The 16304-nt window shown below is 36.4% G+C and overlaps 1 long non-coding RNA gene across 1 annotated transcript in view; it reads left to right on the top strand.

Annotated features, from left to right (window-relative positions):
• LOC115428831 (uncharacterized) overlaps positions 1 to 16304 on the top strand; it is a 124812-nt gene that overhangs the window by 87701 nt on the left and 20807 nt on the right. Inside the window, exon 3 of the long non-coding RNA XR_003936700.1 lies at positions 2487 to 2495. This is a non-coding gene — a long non-coding RNA (uncharacterized LOC115428831). The remainder of the gene's footprint in view (positions 1 to 2486; positions 2496 to 16304) is intronic.

The raw sequence follows: 16304 nt of genomic DNA on the forward strand, positions 1-16304 counted from the left end.
GTGTTCACTGCTCTGACGTATTTCAGACCATGACCTTTCAGGCTTTGGTATCTCAGAGGTAAACCATTATCCATGTCCTTCACTGTAAAACCGTATTTGTGATCTATAGACTTCAGTGTGGTAGCTACAGTGTGTTTTACACTGAGAGAACAAACAGAACAGACCAGGAAAATACAAATGTACATCAACTACCCTATGGCAAGACATTATCCTGACTTTCATAAGAGCAGCCTGTCTACTTTACGAGCCTTTGGCATTGATCAGATCAGCATTTCCTTAAGAAAAGATGACAGACATGTAACCAACAGGAAGCTTTTTGGATTTCCATTCTAAAAGCGACCAAGCCTCAAGTCTTAATGAGGACTTAGATTTAACTGGTCTTCTGTACTGAGTCCTGTTTCCTCTCTTTCTGTTGCAGAATGCTCGTATATATCGAATGGCTGTTTTCTGTTTAGCGCTGGATTAATTCGTCTAGATGATTCAATCTGCAGGAGGATTTATTAGATTTGTCAACTCTTTCTCCTCTTACTTCTTATTTGTCTTGAATCCAAGTAGGAGATTGTTATTGGTGGAAAACTAATACAAATATGATGGTTGACCCGTTTGCTGTGTTTGACTTCCTGTTGTTTTTATAGGTCTAGCTTAACTGTGCTGAAACAATAAATGCATTTTAATAGTTATTATTCACCTTCGTCTGAACTGATAAAGGGCTGACAAATCAAACACAAATGGTAAAGATGTGAAACAGCTCAAAAATGCTTTGTTCTATATCAGGGGAATCCATATGCAGTGGGAGGTAAAGTTAGTGCCAACATTATCTGGCACCAAACTTCATTGTATTTCAGCTTCTATTAAGACTAAACTGCATGTGTTTTATGGACTCAGCGACTCAGTGCTGCAGCAGATTATAGTCAAGTGTCATCATGGTTTAACTGGACAGCTGTAGATCATGTGATCGGGGGGCCTTGGTGGAGGTCTGCGCTCTCCAAGTGCTTTTCCAGTTAATATTATTATTATAAAAGCGATAAATTCTAATTTGCACATTAATGCATGGGACTGAATGAAGAACATCATAAACTTTGCCAGACTACTTTTACTTTTCATTCTAACATACTTTACTCACATTGCGGAACTTTCACTTGTAGTAGATATTTTAAGTACTATATTACTTCCATATTAATACTTCTAATGGTATTTCCTGTTTGAACCAAAGTTATAATAGTTTTGGATTTTTCATTATAGTCTAGTTTTATTTAGTTTTGACTTTTTTTCCTCTAATTCAGTTAGTTTTAATTTGTTTTTAGAGCAGGTTTGCTAGTTTTCGTTAGTTTTCGTTATTTTCTAAATGCTTAGTTTTAGTTTCTTTATATCTTTTATCTTCTTCACCGTCGTATTCAAATAAATCCCAGACAGGACTCTGCTGCTTTCTCCCAACTTTAGTCTGCATGTTTCCAGGTAGAGTGGAGATGAGAAGACTACTCTAAACAACAAGTAACAAGAAGTGATGGACAGTTAAATATCATATGGTGCCAGCAGCTAAAATTGCTTAAGGGAAATAAATCGATTTTATATCAATCCAACATTGACAAAGACGAAAACGAAGGGAATTTTATCCATAATTTTTAGACATTTTTGTTAGTTTTATAAACACATAATACAGTTTCAGTTATCGTTTTTTTTTCTTTTAATAATAGTTTTATTTATTTCAGTTAACGAAAATGTTTTTACAATTCTAGCTTTTGACATTTCGTTAACAATAATAACCTCGGTTTGAACTAAATCCAATATGTCTTTGAAGTTTTGCTGTGTGATAATACCCATTAGTCTACTTTGCATTGCAGCTGGTTTCCATTCTCGTCCAGTCTGCCTTTGTTTACCGACCACAGGACAGAGCCGTCATTAGTGCGTGTGTGTCTGTGTTTACAGCGCTGTCCACTCAAAGACGTCCTCTTTCCGAGGGAAAGGCCTTCTGAATCAGTCGTGTCCTAGGCTAACCTTGGGACCGGGCGTCTTAACTTCCGCTGCTGCTGACTTCCCATCAGCTATTCTTAGCTTTACTTGTGCTCTGGCTTCACAACAGATCTGTCAGTGTAAAATGCCACACTTCGCCGAGTGGCGTAAATAAAACGGCCCTGCTGGTTGGGAGCATCTCTAGAGGAAATGACAAATCACTTCAGATCATAAACAGCACGGCGGTGGTGTTACGAGAGAAATATCTCATGGGAACGGTCTGGTGGAAGCAGATCTTCAGACTGTCATGGTGCAGAATATATATGCAGACTCTTGTCTCTGTACGTCTCTCTTAATTTTTATTCTGCTGCAGAGTTGCACTTAAAGCTGTATTTAGACAGATAAATTCACCCCTTTTCTATTTACTGCTCGGGGCATGCAGTTGCAGAGGAAGATTAGGTTGTTCACATATTCTCCCATCTCTACTACAACGTTAACTGACTATTTGCTGCTTTGCTTAAGGGCATTGAAGACAGCTACTGCAGGTGGACTGACACTTTAATACAACTCATTTTGTTCCCTATTAAATCATTTTATTCACAATTGTTTGTACTGAAATCGTGTGTACCTCTGACCTAAATCACGTACATCTCCTTTTTACCCTTGTGCTTACACCGGGGAGTAATGAACCAATGTTTTGTCCTAGACCTGCAGCTGTAGTTTGGCATGTGGACCATGTTACGTGCCATGTTTAACACTGGACTGAAGCCAGCCGACCCCTCAGGCTGCCCTGTGTGTGTGTGTGGTGGTGGTGGTGGTGGTGGTGGTGGGGGTTATGTTAAGTATGCATGACTCTCTTTGACATGGCACAGTCATGGGTTTGTGTAACAGGCTGATATAGAAGGACTGTGTTAACCCTGCATGTATAAAACTGTGGGTAATAGAAACATTATAAAACTAATATAAAGAGAAAATGAAAATGTGATTAAAAACATAAAGAAACAGATGGAGTGGGAATAACAGAGTAAAGCTCTTTAACCATGTGTTCATGTAAACAATTACTTACATAATGAATGTAATTCTTCAAAAAGTCGACATGCTTGTTGTGTTATTTGAGGATTAAACTAAAGTGCATAAGAAAACTAAAACATAACACAACTGGTGGAACAGTAGCCTGGCCAGACATCCATCTTTGTTAATGAGAAATCCCTCTGGAATTGTGGGGCTTGAATCCAGATATGAAGGCGGGACTAACAGGCACCGAGTAAACCAATCACAGACTAGAAAAGCATTCCAAGAGAGCAGACCTCAAGGCAGATCAATGTCTTGTGGCAGTATCAACATTTCTTGAAAGTTTCATCAAATCCCCCACCACCACCACCACCACCACCACCGATCACCAGTAATACCCAGTAGCACTTTAACCCTTTCACGTATTAATTATGAGAACCTTAGTTAAGATTTTTTTCTTGAGTGTTTTTATTTCTCCATAGGCATGAAAAAAACAATGCGATCAAGTTTTTTTTTCATTTTTTTCATGGAGTTACAAAAATGTCCTTGCATTTAATTTTTGAAGTAAAGAAACATGTTTAAAACCCAACATCAGAAAATGATATGAAAACAATGAAATAAAATAAAATCTGATGTTTTCTCACATTTTAACATATTCTAATGCTAGTTATTACTCTTTTCATGGAGATAATATGCAAAAAAAAAAAACAACTTTTTTTTCTAACAGATAACTGATTTCCACTCTAACATGTTAGTGCAGATCAGGTTTATCTAGAACAGTACAGTTACAGTAATGGTCTGAATTTCAGTGTGTTATTATGGGATGGTGCATAAGTGCCCACTGTGTTGGCTAATATGGAACTAAAACAACAAAACCCACTTATATACAAGAGAACAGCTGGAGAAGAACTGTCCACAGGAGCAACCACTGTACATGAAAGGGTTAAAATATCTACTACAAGTGAAAGTTCCGCAATGTGAGTAAAAGTATGTTAGAATGAAAAGTAAAAGTAGTCCGGCAAAGTTCATGATGTTCTTCATTCAATCCCATGCATTAATGCGTAAATTAGAATTTATCGCTTTTATAATAATATTAACTAGAAAAGCACTTGGAGAGCGCAGACCTCCTCCAAGGCCCCCCAGTTACCACCAAAATGTAATCATTTGTTCCTTGTGCCAGTATCAACATTTCCTGAAAATGTCATCCAAAACCGTCCATAACTTTTTGAGTTATCTTGCTAACAGACAAACAAACAGACAAACCGTGATGAAAAGATTGTAATGGCAAAATTACTTATATCCATATATATTCATATATATTTCATATATCATATAGGCTTCTAACTCTATTTCAGATATATTCATGTCACTGTGTATTATAGAGCAGTTTGGACCTCTTTTGTGTTGTGTCCAGAGTAGAAGGCCAAGCCAACATTTCTCACAGGGGTCTTATCTCTAAGTTCCTGACACTAACCAAAACACTTTCCACACATCATGATTTTCTCATGGGAGACAGAAGACTACAGGGTGATTTGTATTTTTGGGTTCAGACCTTCTCAGTCTTTGTCTGAGGGGTATCTCTTTCTATGGAGCTCCAAATAAAGGGATTTCTTTGACACTGAACGTTTGAACTTATCCTTCTTTATTAGAGACAAATTAGTAGAGTAATATTTTTTCCATAACAAGATAACCTCTTCCGTTCCTTGGCGGAGGTAAAAAGACAAATGTGACATAATTATGTTACGAGCTGATTCCTAATGTCAACAAACTGCAGCATGTTTCCATCATGGCGTGCACTGGTGGTCGAGTAGAAACTTCAGTGAACAATTACTGTCACTAGAAACTTGAGAATACAAGGTGTAATCTGTTATTCAATCCTTATTTTCAAATTAAGTCAACAACCGACAACAGTTGTAAAGAGATTTGCAGACTTGGAACTGACTTTGACTCGCGACAAAAAGAAGTTGGTGCATATGGCATATTGCGAAACACCCGCCTGCCCAGACTTCTGATTGGTCGGTATAGAATAGATCGTGCATATTTCATAGCAACTGACCCAATTCCAGACTGTTTTCTCAGTATTGAATACACAGAGAAAATCGGACGGCTGACCAGGCTAGTGGAACAGTGTGATGTTCCCAAACAAGAACCATTTGTTCAGTCAGATGCATCCAATTCTGGCATCATCTTTTTACTGAGTCATCTCAAAGTTTTGTCACAGACTGTATATAATTGTTGGACAGATGAACCCAGCCTGTAGTTTTATTTTTAACAAAACTATACTCTTGGAACCAGAAGGAACCATAACAGGGCACTGCAGAGCAAAGTCATTTTACTGTCCTGTTAGTGGAACCTTTTAACCATAACAACAGTCAAGGTGTCTGTCTGGAAAAAAATGTTTTATTAAATACACCTGAATTTGTGACTTCTGGGAAAAACATATTGACTATTTGTATTTCCGTAGAGTTTCATAAGAATGTAATGCTGCGTTTCAACTACATGGAACTGACTTGATTCAACTCAACTCAGGTACCAGGTACTATTCCTGGAGACCGTTTCCATTACAGGATACTACCGACTTTAGAGTACCTGGTCGTCAAAGCAACGTAAGTAAGTAAGTAAGTAAGTAAAGCTTTATTTATATAGCACTTTTTAAAACATGTTACAAAATGCTTCACATAAAGGGGAGATAGATCAAATCAAATTTTAAGCCAATTTACAGAAACCCAGCAGAATCCTCCAGGAGCAAACGTACAGTGAAAGTGAAACTAAAGACGCTTTACTAATTCCTCTACTACGTGGAACCGGTTCGACTCGGCTTGTCTCCCATTGTTGTCCACCTCATTTCCTTTCCCTTGTTACCTGCAGAAACTTCTATTTGAGGAGTTACGATGTTTGTTGCCCACACCAGAACCGGAACCTGCCCACCGTTCATTCTACCGCTACATTCACAAGCGCTGCTGAGTATCAAATACGTGACATTCCTGTAAATGATTCACATGCTGTGGACAAATGTTTGAGGATACTGGAGGGATTCCACCCTTTTGAAGACATGGAAGCTTTGACAGTGTTCCAAGTAAGTGGACCTGGTGTCATCGTTTTAGACCGTTTCTGCCTCAACGCCATGTTGGCTACGTTCTGACCAAAACAATGCAGCGTACGTGTGACGTCATCGCGCATGCACAACGAAGGCGGAATCGATAAGCAGAATCGTTAAGCAGGAAGGCAAACAATTCCAAGGAATCGAGCTACTGGGAACCGGTTCCCAAAAAAGAACCGGTTCTCGATTCCCATCCCTAGTTGGGGAGGGGGGGTGTACGTTGTGTAGGGACTGGGGGTACAGGGGTGCGTCTCATAAGTGCTGTAACAACCACAACTGGCGTGAAACTGAAACCTAACTTTGGACGTCCGACTCCTGGCTTCTATGCCTTTCTTTTACTCTGGAGTGTACACGAAATTTTCACAACTTCTAACCTATATCTGCTGGGCCCCTTGGAAATGCTGAGCCCCATGAATTTGTCATGTTTAACCCCCCCCCCCCCCCCCCCCCCCCCCCCCTTTTACAGCGCCCCAGTTCATAAGAATCAAGAAACAAGTTGACACAGGGACCTTGACCTTTAACCTTTGGCCACAAAATCTCCATCAAAATCTTCTTTGTGCGTTCTGTCAAACTGTTCCTGCAGTTTTGCCTTTTCTACGTAACAGTCGACCATTTTATCCAGATGTACTATAGAGGCCTTTAAATTCATCCTGACATTTAAGGAAGTTTCTGGATGGTTTGCACAGTGGGTGAGTGGTGTGGTTGTATAATGGCTAGCCCTTTTGCCTCACAGCTGGAAGGTTCTGGGTTAGATTCTCAGTCAAATCAGAGCCTTTCTGTGTTGAGATTACCTGTTCTCACTGCACTGCACAGGTTTCATCTTTTTTTTTTCCACCAGTAAATACATGTATATTGTGACAAACAGCCGTGTGTCACTTAAGTACCAAATACAGACACCTGTGTTCACTTAAGCACTTTAACTTGCACGTGTAGTTTATAGCACAGCACTTTAAACATATTTGCACAAACAGAGTAATTGCACGCAATTGGTTTTTTAAAGTAGTTTATTGATTTTATTGTCTTTTCTTTTCAGTTTTTACATCCAGCGGTGCTTGTATTTTTATTGATTGATGATTGCTTGGCCCTGGAGAAAAGGAGACACAAAGATAAAGTGCAATGTAAATGTGCAGTATTTAAGTTTAGTTTGTTTAGTGTCTGTGTGAGTGGATTTTAAAGTGTTTTAGTGAATGGTGTTTTAGTGTTTGTACTTACCCTGTCCTTGTGTCCAGGTCCGTCAGCAAAAAGAGTCCCAGCGTGAACAACAGCCCTTAAGAAGGTTCCGGCCTGGACCAAGCCAGGGAAATGTGTGGGGGAGTCTGGAGATGTATTTTATTGGTTTATGGGTTTTTATTTAACTTTGGTGTTTAGATTTAGAGTTTTAGATATTTAGCTTGGGTTTTAGATAGGTTATGGTTGTGGGTTTTAGTTATGGAGGTTTTAGATTAGTTTTAGCAATTTATGTTGAGTTGTAACTTCCCTATGGAGTTGTAGTGGTTTTAGCCAGTTAAGTTGAACAATATAAAAGGCGCCCCTTTTCATCAGTTGTGGTTCGACTGCTGGAGAAGACACTGCTGCTCCAACCTCCGCATGCACTTGCACTTTTTTTGGCATTTGCACTTTTTTTAGCCTTTGCACTTTTTTTAGCCTTTGCACTTTGAGCACTTGCACTTTGTGTGAGATAGATATTATTGAAAATATTTTTTAAAATTGTGGACCACACCATCTCCTGCTTCTGCCTCATCTCCTTCCTCATTTCACGGACCTCCACCTGCTAAACGGCCAGCCAGCGTCACATATATATAGGTTATGGCTCTTATTGGTGCCCCCGATGAAGCTAATTCAATGCCTTCAATGGCAGATCACTACTCCTAATTTATATATGCTATATGCTAATGCTAATTCTAGGTACTATATAAAGATGGGTAAAACTACAGAGACTGAATTTCCCATCAGGGATAATAAAGTGAGTTAACCTTTAAGAGCGAACATGTTTATCTCAGTTTGATTAATTCATTAACTGAGAAGACAGCACTGTGGTTTCCTATCACCTATTATTCCACAGTGCTCCTGCCCTACCCCTACTGTTCATGGGTGGATTGATGTATCCTGCCAACATCGAAAATAGACATATGACACAGAAAATACAAACGCGTAGATAAAAGCAACACAACCTCCGGTTTTATTCATGATGCATTCATTGCCCTCGATGGTATCACAGTGATTCTGCGATCCCTGATACACTGCAAGACAATCATTTATGGGAATTTTTGTGTAACTGAAGAAGAAAAAAACCTTAAAAATGCAAAAACAGGAATATTTACTATAATTTTCTTCAAATTATAGAGTCAATTTCACAGAATCAAACAAATAAAAGGCATAAAAAAAAAACTGCATAAAGTCCTTGTCCAAGTATGTCATAGGTTTACTATATTGATATTAGTGTTATGACATTTGGCAAGAGAAAGTAATACAGTATATTCCCTCCCCATCTCTAATTCATGGTACATATGTCTCATATTCTTAAAAATGTATCCACAAGGTACTGAAGAAAAATGCAACGTTCAGAGTATATTAACACATCGGAAATCTTCCAGCAACATCAGCTAAAACAATGCAACAATAACTCCCCCTGCACTCAAAAACAAGTAGTTTGTTTCATTTTGCTTCACTGCAATATTTCAGTCTCACTGTGCAGAAGAATGTCTCTGCAGAGCCTTTTTTCATTTTTATACACTGAGGAAGGAAATGTTCTCTGTGCTCAAATATTTTGGGGTTTACATCATTTAGAAGCATGACTTGCATACACACAAAAATGAACAGAATGAAGAATCGAAAACAACTTATGCACAGTGGGTAAACGTGCAATTAATAATAATTACTTTTTTTTTATTTTATGGACTTTACAGTAATGGAGGAGGCAGATTTAACGTACAAATCATATCAATCTCAAACAAGTGGTGCCAGGCACATCAAACCCCGCCCATTGCACATATTGTAGCTTATTTTAGCATGGATCCAGCTGATGTCATCATGTCTATGCATGTGCTGATGTCAGCATATCAATATCCTCTACATATGTGCCACATTTGGTATAATTTAAACAAAACTGATGTTTTTATAGACATATGAAATTTCACCTATTATAAGTAAATGGGAAAAAAACAGATTTTAAAAATTCATGAACAGTTTTAACTTTGACCTACTTTTCCCAAAATGTAATCGCATCTATTCTTGGTCACTGGTAATCTATAAACCCAATTTGGTTTGAATTCATCCAATAGTTTTGCTGCTACAGACATTTGAAATTTTGCCCATTATAAGTAAATGGGGAAAAAAAAGATTGTAAAAATTCATAAAAAATTTGAACTCTGACCTAGTGTTCCCAAAATGTAATGACATCTATTTTGGGTCTTTGGCAATCTACAAGCCAAATTTGGTAGGAATTCAACCAATAGTTTTGCTGCTATAGACATTTGAAATTTCACCCTTTGTAAATAAATAAGGGAAAAAAAGATTTGAAAAATTCATTAAAAATTTTAACTTTGATGTACTTTTCCCAAAATCTTATGAGATCTATTCTGGGTCACTGGCAATCTATAAAGCCAATTTGCTATGAATTCAACCAATAATTTTGCTGCTAGAGTGTCAACAAACAAACAAACTGAACCAAAAACAATACCCCTACCTCTCCTTCAGGGGTAATAAATATTCATGGTACACTGTAAAAAAAACAAAAACAAAACAAAACATAAAAAAACAGTAATAATCCAGCAGCTTTGGTGCCAAACAATACTGTAAAATAACGGAAAATAACCATCTCATCAAATTTAAAATACAGTTTTTTGCCCTATATTTACATGAGATTTTGCTTTTTTTTTTTTTTTACTTTTTAATGTTTAATAAAGAATATTTATATGTATTAAAACAATCAAATTACCTATAAATATATATATTCATAAATAATTTTCAACAAGACTCAGTTGTACAATCCACTGATAAAAACTGTATTTGGACAGTTTATCAGTGCTTATACATGTTATACATTCACAAAAATACATTTATTCAACATTTTTGTTGTGAAACCTCCCGTAATTACACAAGATATTTGTCAATTAACAAACAAGTCTTGTTAAATACTTCTTTTATGGTTAATTGTCAATAATTTTATCTCGTTTTATTATTATTTTTTTTTACAGTATTAAACTTTACATTAACAGTTTAATCTTATAAATAGAGAAGAAATATTTGTGAAATTATGATACATTTGCAAATGTATTTTAACTGTATTTTTCGGTGAAAAAAGAAAAAAATTCTTTTAAAAAATGGAAATTTTTTGGTTATTCACAGCTACAGTTTTTTCATGTTATTTTCCATTTGACATGTAAAACCACAGTCTATTTTTGTCATTTCATTGATATTTTCCTGTATCTTAAAAATACAGGAAAAATCTGTCAAATACACAGTGAAAATTCTGTTAAACTACAGATTTTTTTTTTTTTACAGTGTAGAGTGTTGTCATGATGTGTTATTGCATGTCTGGAGGTGAAGTTTAATGTAAAACATATCTGTCTTCCTTTGGTTCATCTTTAGTATGAAGACTGTGATGAAATGCTGATATTAGCATTGCACACAGTGAACACAGCTTTAGGACAAATGTGCTGTAAAGAGGCAGATAGTGGGCTGCATGTACACAAAAGAAGACAAAGACGGAAAGTAAAGTATCTCTCTCTCCTCAAACTAAACAACAACATGTTTGTGGAGTGCCACATCCAGCCTTGAATATCGCCCACATCAGTATGACCACGTGTAATCCCCTGGAGGAGAAACACAAACACATGAAGCTGTGGATCTTACATCTATGTCTAAAAGCAGCAAGAGATGAAGAACTCTGAAATGGGATTCGGTCATAAACAAGTTCCCAAACCCGCTGTTGACACTTTGAAACTATTAATTCTGCTTTGGCTTTAGGTTTGTTCTTTTCACAATTCCCTCAAGGCGTCCTGGCGGCCATTCGCTGGACTGAAAGTGCTTAAATTGCAATAAAAGTGGTAGAACGTTTGGACTGAGCACCACACATCTGCTGTAAAGCTGTAAAATCAGTTGCTTTAGGCGCCTCTTTTCTTTATCCTCTGTCAGAAATGTTAACACCAGCCTGAAGCGTGTCGCCTTTACTCTATTCTCCATCTAAACTCTCCAGCTCTCTAAGCCCATGCTTTCAGTACCCACAAGCGTCAGAGTGGTTGATCTGAGTAAACAGTAAAAAAATGAACTTGAATGGTGAAGCACTGAAGCGTTTTATAATCATAACCTTTGGCTACCTATAGCCTACATATGCTCTGCTGCTCTGCTCTGCTGAAAAAGATCAAACCAGGAGGATTTCCATAAGAGGCTGACTGCATGTAGCGGGTGTCATTAAAAAACCTGGTGACATACATTTTGGAAATTTTCCTCTCTTGAGGTTTCAGGTTGAGTGTGAAGGATTTGACCTGGATTTGGTTAAATAAGTCAAGTTTCGTTAGTTAGTCTGAAAACGGTCGAGGAAAAGAAACTTAGAAAATTGTCTGACTGCATAATACACATTGTGCTGTTGGAAATAAAAGCATACAGGGTGGGGAAGCAAAATTTACAATATTTTGAGGCAGGGATTGAAAGACAGTGTATGACCAATTAGTTTATTGAAAGTCATGAGAATTTATTTGCCACAAGAAAATTGACATAATAGAAAATGTTTTTATTCTACAGTATGTGTCCTCCTTCTTTCTCAATAACTGCCTTCACACGCTTCCTGAAACTTGCGCAAGTGTTCCTCAAATATTGGGGTGACAACTTCTCCCATTCTTCTTTAATAGTATCTTCCAGACTTTCTCGTAATAGTTTTGCTCATAGTCATTCTCTTCTTTCCATTATAAACAGTCTTTATGGACACTCCAACTATTTTTGAAATCTCCTTTGGTGTGACGAGTGCATTCAGCAAATCACACACTCTTTGACGTTTGCTTTCCTGATTACTCATATGGGCAAAAGTTTGTGAAAAGGTATGGATAATAGTGTTAGGTATGATTATGACATCAATATATGTTTGGTTTCAAAACAATTGACGTAGTGCCTGCTGAGAAAAAACAACTACAGTCTACTCTCGTTATACCGCCAACTTCCGTTCACGGCCAAATTGGCGGTATAGCGAAAACAGCGTTACAACGGGTTGCGTCCATAATGTGCATGTCTTTACTATATGATGTCTATGCTGCCTCCGTTAACCCGTTCTAATTGCGTTTCTAATTAAATCTTGATTCTGTTATGTTGTTAAATGATTAAATACGGTACCACGGCACACATCTTTATCTCCACAAAATGTCCTTCTTGATCTAGTGTTAGTGAAGACACTCCGTTTGAGTTGAGGAGGAGAGGTCTACCTGCAAACAAATGGGCAATGCCATGATAGTGGAGCTCCACAGGAAGCTCCTCTTCTCCTCCTCTCAAAATAAAATAACACAAAGTTGCCGTCAACTTTTCGCGTTAGCATTAGCTTAGCAACGAACCTTCACACAGTGCACACAAGGGCCATTTACCACTGAAAACTAACCCCAACCATACCCTAACCCTAACCTTAACCATTTAACGCCCATGCCTAACCTTGAGCAGACACTGGAACCGTATTTAATCATTTAACTGCTTTGCAAACTATATTAATGGAAATATCTATATTTTAAAATAACTTTATTTTTTAGCGCACGACCTCCACTTCCGGTGGGGTACTTCCTTAGCATTAGCCACATTAGCCGAAAGCCTTAAAATTTTTCAGCCTATCCTTTTATTTTTTGTGGTGGTCTTAATTTTAAAGCAAGACACCTTTCGGGTAAACAGCGCCCCCGTAATTGAAAAGGTGGATGATGTTTTTTTTTTTTTCTTATAGTGGATATTTTTTGGGCTGCTCTCTTTTTCTCATAGTAGATAATTTTTTTTCACCTGTTCTTTTTTTTTTTCTTATAGTGAATAATTTTTTGGGCTAGTAGATAATTTTTTTTTTGCCTGTTCTCTTTTTTTTTCTTTTAGTGGATAATTTTTTTTGGCTGGTCTCTTTTCTTTCTTATAGGGGATTTTTTTTTTTCATCTAGTGGATAATTTTTTGGGGGCTGTTCTCTTTTTTTCTTGCAGTGGATAATTTTTTTGTCTAGTGGATAATTTTTTTAGGCTGTTCTCTTTTTTTTTTTTTCCTTATAGTGGATAATTTTTTTGGGCTGTTTTTCTCTTTTTTTTCTTGTAGTAGATAATTTTTTTCATCTCGTGGATAATTTTTTTAGGCTGTTCTCTTTTTTTTCTTGTAGTAGATAATTTTTTTCATCTAGTGGATAATTTTTTTAGGCTGTTCTCTTTTTTTTTTTCTTGTAGTAGATAATTCTTTTCATCTCGTGGATAATTTTTTTAGGCTGTTCTCTCTTTTTTTTTTTCTTGTAGTAGATAATTTTTTTCATCTCGTGGATAATTTTTTTAGGCTGTTCTCTTTTTTTTTCTTGTAGTAGATAATTTTTTTTCATCTAGTGGATAATTTTTTTAGGCTGTTCTCTTTTTTTTTCTTGTAGTAGATAATTTTTTTCGTCTAGTGGATAATTTTTTGGCCTGTTGCACCTCTGGGCCACCGTAGTCCACACATACCACACCATATTTATTTTAAAATTCTTCTCCTTCGCTTGTTGTAACGTCCATCAACATCCATTTTTTATTTATTCAAGTGACTCTAGTTGCAGAAAAAGGTCTTTCCGTTGCAGTTTTGCACGATTTACCAATTGTGCTACCCCCGAAAAACCACCTCTTGCCAGCGCAAAAACTTTTAATCGAATAACAAGAGTTTTTGTGAAATTGTTGTTTTTTCATTTGGTGAATTTTTATGTGCAAGTTATATTTGCGCAGTTTGAGGGTCAATGGAAAAGCGACTAATAAGGCAATAAGAGTTTTAAATCATTTTACAGCATGAAACAATACCATTGTACGATTAAAAAGGTGTGCATTATGATTATGTGTATTGTGAAAAGTTCTTCAGTTTTATTTGAAGGTCAACAAAGATCATCCAGTGCTGCTGAATTCAAAACTGTCAGCAATCACGGACTTTTAAAGCCATATTGAAACCGGTTTTATCATATATTGTGAAAAACAAATATACATTTTATAAAGGTCTGGGATCACCTTGAAGAGATAGGAAAAGTGTTTTAATAGTATTAACCCATAAAGATCCAGTGCTACTTTTGTGGTAGTTCCAAATGATGTTTTCTATATTGTTAATCCTATTTTAAGTGATTTATCACCATTTACTGTAATAATTTTGTATTTTTAAGTGAATATCATGTATTTTCCTATAGTTAATTTACTGATCATCTAGATGTTCATTAAAGCTCTGATTAAATTTGGGGTTTATTGTATCAAAAACACAGAAAACTGAAGAAAAAGTGAGTTTTTCAGTAAAATATATCATCAAATGAACATAAAACAGGTGTGTCCATCCACTGTCATTGATCCAACTCAATGGGTTTTACTGGTGAATCAGTGTTGTAGAAGACGATGGTGTTTCCACGGTAACTACGTAGCCTCTAAACATCCAAAAGGGTCATATCTGATGACCATGAAAAGATGACAAACTGTATTTTACACCAGTTATTTACATGTATTTATAAGATTAGTAGATCAACAGGTATTTAACAGTTTATATCAGTCCATGATCTTGGTCGCCAGTGGATGTTTGGGTCTTTATGGGTTAAATGAAAGCTCCTTGGAGTTCTGTATTGAATCAAGGGTATGTCTATTGTGAATTCTCAGTAAGAAAAATATCAAAGGTTAAATATAAAGGCTTCAATCTTTTCAGACACAAGTTCCAAACATGACAAACATGGAGGTCACACGCTGCTTAGATGATGAATAAAGCATAGATCACATACTGCTACATCTGTCCCTTCAGGCTCATGGTTCAAATAGCACTTCTCTTTCAGTACTTTTCTATGTTCATTACTAATGAACTTGTGGATAGATTTAGACAGAGCTATGTTTCTTACAACAGCGTATTAGGGCCACATAAGAAAATAAAAACGCTTGTCGCTACGAGAATAAAGTCGTAATATTTCGGGAATAAAGTCATGATTTGATGAGAATTAAGTTGAACCCACTCATTGAATAATGAAGAACTTGGAACATTTTGCGAAGTTCTACTTTCATTTTGGGTTTACGCACAAAGGCCAAATACTGAGCCTATTAGCCCCGCCCACCATCAACACATTACACTGGTCAACAACAAATTTACTGTTTAAGTTTTTTGAGCTGATTTAGGATAATTTTGGTGTGCTGAATCCAAAAATCACATGAATTTTGCTCAATCAGGTCAACTTTCTGAACTATGCTACATATTGGCTTTTTAACATTTTTGCTTACATTTATGGGGATTTTCACATCATATGATACAAAATTCTTTCATATTTCTTGCAATAAACCAGTTCTGAAGATTTTACTTTTGCCAATTTATGATTAATGGGTTTTTTTAATATTACAGGTGAATGAAATGGCTCCGACTAGAAGATCTTACAAAAATAAGCCTGACGTATTCTGCTACATCTGCGGTGAATACACCATTGTACCTAACAGGAATCAAGTCAGAAAATGATTTTTTTTCTCTTAAAACCTATTTTGGGTGAGAACTATATAAAAAAAATCAACTGATAAAGTCACAAAAATGTAATCAATTTTGCGAGAAGATCAAATTTTTCAAAATCAAATTAGCAAAAAAACCTGACCTGATTGAGAAAAACAGATGTCATTTTTGGATTTAGCGGTGCAAAATGGTCCTAATTCAGTTGAAAAAACCTAGACAACTTGCAAAAAACATTTATTTGTAACCCAGTGTTATCATTAGTCTAAGGACTTTGAAGAGCGTTTGCACGTTTGGGTTTGTTTCGTTGTAAGAACTGAACTGATTTGTAGTAAATTGCCTCTTTTGTGGAGGAGAAACTGACAAAGTGGTCGTCTGCAGGACTATTGGTGGTTACACCAGAACTATAGGGTTTGTTGTTTCTCAAAAAACTGTGAGGGTTCTACTGCGAGTTTTGGAGTCCAACAGAAGTGAAAGTTGCTGCTTTGCTTGCTGCGTTCACTGTAAACCTGGAAACTCTGTTGAATTTTCAAAATAAAAGTACGACTTTATTCTTGTTAAATAATGTTTTTTTTTTAACTATGACTCATTATATTATATGTCTGAAAGATATAT

This window comes from Sphaeramia orbicularis, chromosome 11 (genome assembly GCF_902148855.1).
Source record: "Sphaeramia orbicularis chromosome 11, fSphaOr1.1, whole genome shotgun sequence".
NCBI lineage: Eukaryota > Metazoa > Chordata > Actinopteri > Kurtiformes > Apogonidae > Sphaeramia > Sphaeramia orbicularis.